We start from the raw sequence: 7,510 nt of genomic DNA, 5'->3' as shown, positions 1-7,510 counted from the left end.
TACGAGACTCTACAATTCTCACAAATGGAATGAACAGAAATTCTCCTTGCAATAGAATTCCTCGCTCGTCTCCAACCACAAACTAATTCACACTTACCGTCACAATCCTCGACGATCCTTACGAACTCTCTCTTCAGATAAGTCCAATTCCGATCTCTCCCTATCCACCAATCAGCCATCAGAATCAAACCAAATCAAACCAAATCAAACGAAATGAAACCAAATGAAGCTAGCGAAAGAGAAAAGAAACTCCTATGAGGAACACAAAAAAAGCAACGAAGCTTGAAAGAATAATTCTCGAAGGGTAACGCGTCCCTGCCAATCGTCGAAACTTCGTGCCAGCTGTTATTCCCAAGAAACTATTAATTTATTCCGCTGCGAGTTCGGCCTAAGTACGGTGTGTAAAACGCGCTTGGAGCTATATAAGCGTTGGCCTGGCCGTTGTAAGCGGCGATCGTCCGACCCGATACACATTGGCCAAGAAGAAGAGAAGAGGCGAGGAGAGAGCTTGGTGTGCAGCCTGGTAAACCGAGAAGGCGCGTTGTGTAGGTTGATTGCAGGGTGCTGCACGGTGTTTGCTTTATAAATCGTGGCCTGGTCCAGCAGAACCGCAGGAGAAAACGGAAGGAACCGGGGAGAACGAGGGGAGAGGAGCGATTGATATCGTTTCTGAAATTGGGTTATGATTTATCGGGATTTCGCCTCTCTACCTGTGCGTTTTGCACGGACCTCGCTACGATTCAATTGCCTTTGTATTCGAATCGCCAAACCAGTCGAGAAAGCATCGAGGGAAGCATGTTGTTACGCGAAAGGGATGCTTTCCGATAACCGAGGACGAAACAAGGACGAAATAAGGGAAGTTTCGATTAACGCGGATTCCGAAGTTCGCTGAATTTTTTAAGGATTCCTGAGTTCGTTTGTCGAGTTCTTAAGATGTGGACGAATTGAGAAAATTAAAAGGATCGGAGTTTAAAAACGAATGTTAATAAATGTAGTCGAGGACACAGTGATAGAGGAATTCTTGATTGTTGGGCGTTTTAGAATACTTCGCGGAGTTCTTAAGGATGGGAGGGTTCGTTTGGTGAATTTTTGAGACGTTGATGAATGGGAAACGAAGGATTAGAGGTTGAAAGGTTGTATCGAGCAAGGCTGGAAGCTTTCTCGGAAGGACTGAGTTAAGGGTGAAATGGTAAAATAATCGCTAATTGTTGTGCGTTTTACGGCAATCTGTTGAATCGTAAGAGTGGGAAGAAGTAAAATTTTGTACGATGTAGAGATGGGAAGATTTTGAATAGAATCCAGCAAAATATGTAATAACAGAGAGATTATTGGTCATAAAGACTGTTAGAAGATTGTCAAATTTTTAAGTTGCCAATAGCCGAGAAGAATACCTATATTTTTCCGCAAAGTGTCTAAAATATAGGATCAACTCGATCTTCCATCGACAGTCCCTTAGACACAAATGCTCACCACCCTAGTCTCATCTCTCAAGTCTTTTGCTCATCCTGCACCCTTCCTCGGGCTTCTGCTGTCATTTCTTGACTAAATTTCGCCGTAAAACGCTAGTCCGCGGAAAAACGTCTGACCGGTGCTCTATAAATAAATAAGAGGCAGAAAGATTCTTTTTGTTCGCGAAGCACGTCGACGCACGGTCCAGTTTCCACCCCACGATACTTAGGTAATAACCCGGTAATGACGGGCTCCGTTCGAACTTGCTCGCTTTTTATACGCGTTCGCGTGTAGGGCTGCAGAGCAAACACGCCAGCGTGGAAGATGATGATGATGATGATGATGATGACGATAATGATGATGACGATGATGAGGGTCTTCACGCAATCCGCGAACCCCGGCCTCTTCTATATACACACCACAGCTACGATACGTATTTATACAGATCGCTTGGGAGCCGATGAAAATTCCATCAACGCCGATTATTACCGCCCCTATACGTTGTATACGTGCATAAATATCACGGCCTAGGATATTTGTTTCCTCGCCGGCCATTGGGTTTCATCGAGCAGATATTAATTGAATTAATACCTTTACCCGCGATTTACTCTCCTACCACTCTTTTCCCTCCATTTCTTTTTACTTTTCGCTTCTTATCGGCGACCGAGCGGGTGATTAATCGATTAATTTCCATCGACTAACGGATACGGGTTCCATCATCGTCTTTTTATTGGCTGCTCGAGGTATTATTTCACGTACTGGGTGTTTCGTAACAGTAGAATGCTCGGGGTTGACACCGGCTAGATTAGGCCATTAGTTATTTTCACTTATTTCGTGAAAATGGTTATTTTCGCTATTTTTTTTTCAAGTCTAAAAATGGATGAGCATTCTTTTCTAGAATATTTCGTTCAAAGTAATGGCAGATTGTTCTTTAACGATTATTTGGAAAGTATAGAAAGTATAGGTATACGCTTAAGTCGAGTGGCAGAAAAAGAAGCTTTGATATTTCTGGCAATAGAAAGCGATGATCGGAATGTTTCTTGTGCATTAAATATATACTCGAAATCGCGTTGTCTTTCGGTTAACAAGATTTAAAAATGTCGAGTTTAGACGCCTTGCGTCAACCTACCCGCCTTGTATCGCGTTGCCTGGTTTCCCTGTAGCGTATAATACGGTGTAGTAAGTAAAATGTTCTTGTAGCACAGACCATTACGCGTCAATAGTCGAGAGAATACAAATGCTTTCGTATCTTTATTACGTAAACTGGTTGTTCCGGACACTTTGTGAGTCAAACGTGAATTGAATTTTGTTGCCTCTATAAACTAGGCAGAAATCAATAATCTGTTACCCGCAGAAAGATTAGAAAAGTTGTACTTTTTGCGATAATTTCGCGAAAACGAATTCCTGAATTTTATCGAATCGAACAATTTCTTAGTTGCTTAAAACTTTCTATACATGTTCGAGTAAATTACATCCATATTTTACGGTCGCTTTTCTAAAATATTCACGGCTGTGTATTATAAAATGGTGAAATACCAATTGCTCGTGTAATATATTTCACAATAATTTGTCTTCTTTCATTCGCGCAACAATATCTTATTTATCCAGAAAACATTTCGCCCGTGTTTTATTAACGAATTATTGCACATTACGCTCGTATCACTTATAAAATGACTCAATACAGATTGTTCGTATTATAAAGGAAATTACATAAATCATAGTGCGCCCGTACGAGATCTTATCGAGAACCCGTCTCAATAAACATTTTCTTCAAAACCAGCAAATATTCCGTGATTTATGGACGGTTAGTGTGTACCTATAACGTGTACGAAGGTTTCGAGTATTTTCCTTTTTCTTCTTTGCTTCATTTTCGTTTTCTTTTTCTTTTCCGCTTCTTGTTCGCCTCGGTGCCAGGCAATTTTCGTGGCCGACGGATAAAGAGAGTAAAAGCATGTTGCGCATTCAGGAATTCTCTTCTCCGCTGGTTGATTTCCAGCCGCGTTCGTCGCCGCGTTCGTTCATCTTCGTTTATTGGAGCGAACGTATCATTACGCCGGGCAATTAATGCCCTCGGCTCGAGAGCCCCGGCCATCCTTAATTGCCGGCTAATTACTTTGTAATGCCGATCTATTAATCTCCGTGTAATATTGCCTATCGGATGCGTTTTAGACGGTTTCACCATGGTTTACGCGTGTAATTCTTAACGAGTCGAATTGTTCGTGTTCTGAATCGTCAAGTATCAAGCATGCTAGTTCTAGAAGAAAAGGAATAGAGAGACGAAAAGAAAAAGAATTAGATGGCTGTTTTATTCGGGCAATGTTATTGAATATAATATTTCGTTGCTTGGAATCGCTTGTTCTTCACGGTAGATAAAATCTTAATTGAATCTTGGGCAAAGTCGCGCGAGACCAGTTCCCTGACCGTTGCGCTGATAAAAGTGTCTCGTTCAATTGGACATTGAGATTTTTAAGACAAAACGCAGCGATTTTTGGCCAAATTTGTTTGACAGTGGCTGATGTGTTTCTCTATTTTGCATCTTTGCATGTGCATTTTCATCCGTTATCTGGCAGTTAGTTAACAGGTAACGTAATTTAATAGTTTTATTCAAACACTCCCTGTTGACGTTCAAACTCGTCGACCGAAACATGTATAAGCAGAAGACTGGTTCGTAGAACGACGAGATTTCGCAGTTTTATTCGTATTTCTCAAGAGGTGATAACGCGATCGTGTACGTACACGCAAAACGTGCAAAATAATTTCATTTACATATAAAACGCATTAATAATCTCAGCGTTTAAAGATTCTACATTACAACGAATTATTCATTCCTTTCACCGTTACGGTACATTCAGTACGTCGCTAAAAAAAATTGCTCCCAAAACTAACGACAGAGACTATCGAGAGTACAATCGAATGGAAGGATACTTATTTAAAAATGATCAAAGAGCCAAGGAAATCCTAAGAAAATGTAACAGAGGAAGCAAAATCCCAACACAAAGCCAGTACTAAATTTCTTTAATTCCAATTTCCCATAGAAAATCCAAAGGGTTTATAGTCTTTGCTCTTACTACCAAGTAGTGATACCGGTTGACTGCCACTGGTCTGCAAGGTACCGCCCCCTTGTTTGAGAAACTAAGAGGACCAGGCATGCCTGCACGGTTTCTCTTCTGTTTCACCCTTTCTCTTTCTTCCACCACCGGAATCCATTCTCTTCCATCTCTTTCTCGCCCTTTTCTTCTTCGTACATCTTCTTGTTCCATTCCCCTCCTGGCTTCTTCGTTTCTCTTCCCACCCTTCCTGTTCGGCCAGCAGGTTCGTTGCGAACGTTCCTCCCTTCTGCGTCAGGCGTTTTGCCTCCCCGCTGGCCGGAGGACGAAGAAGAAGAAGAAGAAGAGGAAGAAGAAGAAGTGGAAGAAGAAGAAGAAGAAGAAGAAGAAGGTGTGCTGGTTCGCGAGGTGGCCGGTAGTTAGCACTCCATTACACATGGTTACCTATCATCAGAGCACGCCAGCCACACGATTTGCTCCCCGGGCCCTATGGATATTCATGGACCGTAAGTAACGTCTTTCGCGTACGACGTGGATCCTCCCCAGGACACGGGTACTTGGACGATAATCGATTATAATTACCTTATACGGACCAACCACCTTGCCTTCTTTTTCAACATTTTTGCAAGATTTTTGGGGGATTTTTTGGGGGTGGCCATCGTGTTGCCGCGAACGATAATCTTGCAGGAGAGCTTATGGTATTGTTCATGGAAAGGATTGCGTACCGGGCGATTGGTATTTTGCCTCTTTTTATGGTATCGGTAGGATAAAATTGATTACTATCGGGGTATTTTTGATACGTGGTATCGTTATCAATAGAAGGGTTTTAAAATTCCCGGTTGAATCGGAGGGTAGATTTTCCGTATCTTCTTACTTTCTTCATTTCGTTAAGGGAGAACGGAAGTGATTATAATTCATTAATTTTTGCAGCGTGGTGTTATGGTTGAACGAGAGATCTTGGTATTAATGGGACAGTGTGCGGTCGATCTTTGGTATTTCTTTGCTTTTTGAAGTTGGAAGAACGAAACTGTCCTATTAACATTGTTGAAAGAACGATCAATTCTATTAACTTTGAATCTAACGATCGTAAGAATTTCTGGTTAAAAAGCGTTTCAATCAACGGATGTTAGATCATATCAGGTATTTAACTATTTCAAAATCCAATACTCCATTCAGGATACTACTAAAATCTTCCTCTTTGCAATTTTATTATCTAAACCTTATCTATCGTCTAAAAAACTGGTCGACCAGTTACCAGCACGAAAAAGTATAAGAAAAATTGGATCGCTATGAGATGAACATCGACGTCGATCGTGGACGTGGACATTAAAGCGACTCGATGGGAGAAGGCCAATCGTAATTGCGCCCTGGCGCGTTTTCGACGAGCGTCAATTTGCCATGATTGGCCATTTTTTAATTGATAAATGTTCAGACGTCGTCAGAACTAACGAGCGACTTTAAATTATAATTAAACGGACGATTATATATAACTCGATCCTGGAAGCGTACAAACCATTAAAAAGGAGGGGTGGAAACAAGGGGAGGATGGTTTTGTCGTTGAAAAGAGGGGCTAATTGTCGCCATAATTAACGCACACCGGTGTGATGTAACGTGTTCCAGCACTTATGGTTATTCATGGCTCGTAAACAACCGACGTCGTTTCTTCGTGCCTCTTGCAACGTCTGGATATCGCGGAGCTAATTGAAATCGAGCCTGTAGATAATTAGCCATGCTTGTTTACCGAGACTTGCCGACGAAGTATTTTATTACTTTTTTACCCTCTACGATTTTCTGGAAAATTTACATTTATTCAAAGCAAACGGCACAGTGGATATCGAATTTCTTTGTTTCATAGTACGAGGAATTTTACCTCGTGCATTGACTTATTAATTATTACGATATTTATATTATTATACATTACCATGTATTATAATATAAAAATTTATTTCTTAGATATTATTATATCATATTGTTATTGTGATTTATTATTACTATTTATATCCTTGGATCTTTTTAATTATTCCCTTGAATATTTCCTGCAGAAAATTTATATCAAAATGCAGCAGAAGGTGGATATCGAATTTCTTTGCCCGTTGGTTCGAGGAACATGGGAGATGTAAGGAATTTATCCTTGTGAATTGAGTTATTTTAATTATGAAGAAGATTAACGATATATTTTAAACATCGAAGGATATATTTAAATTGATTTCTTTTATACAGTTATCTGTCGATCTTCAAAATTTAATTGTATAATACAAGAATATTTGTTTCATACAACGATCCTATACATACAAATCTTCTGACATTCCGAATTTTTGCAAACGCTGAATTTTTCTTGGCGATATTTTTCAATGTATCAAGTTGCATTTTATTGCGCTATAAGTGGCTATTATTCGCTCAGATCTTTGATTACATAATAAATGGTTAAATATCGAGCCGATATCAACGTAATTATTTCCATATAAATAACAGCAGTTTTCCCCTCGCGTAATTTTATCGGATAAATTGCAGCGGGGACTTTTACGCGGCCGGATCTTAAGAGGGTTATGCAAACAGGAAACAGCGATGCATCTAATAAATGCATTGCGTGTATTCTAGCAGATCTTGCGTGTAACAACGGGTTAGCGTATACATAATGCTGTATTTCTTCTAAGTAAACACTCTGCCCCGTGCAATTGCATCTGAAAATGCACACTACATTGCAAATTGCTTACCTTTGAAAAGTGCGTATAGAGATCTGGTTTCTGAATATAGAGATACGTTTTCTCGAACGAAATCGATTCTCTTGAATTCGTTTCCCTCTCGAAATTGTACCCTCCTTGACTGTTAATTAAATTTGTACCTTATAATATGTAAGTATAGATACGTATTTGGAAAATGAGACAGATCGGTCATGGAAAGAAAATTTCCTTCGTTTCTCTTCGGTCGTATTTAATCGAACAAGACAAAAGTATAATTTTGTTGAATATATTTCAAGATTGTCGTAGAATCGAATATTATTTGCAACGTGTATT

This window comes from Bombus huntii, chromosome 10, assembly GCF_024542735.1.
Source record: "Bombus huntii isolate Logan2020A chromosome 10, iyBomHunt1.1, whole genome shotgun sequence".
Lineage (NCBI taxonomy): Eukaryota > Metazoa > Arthropoda > Insecta > Hymenoptera > Apidae > Bombus > Bombus huntii.
The sequence above is the reverse complement of the archived record's forward strand: the minus strand, read 5'-3'. Positions refer to the sequence as shown.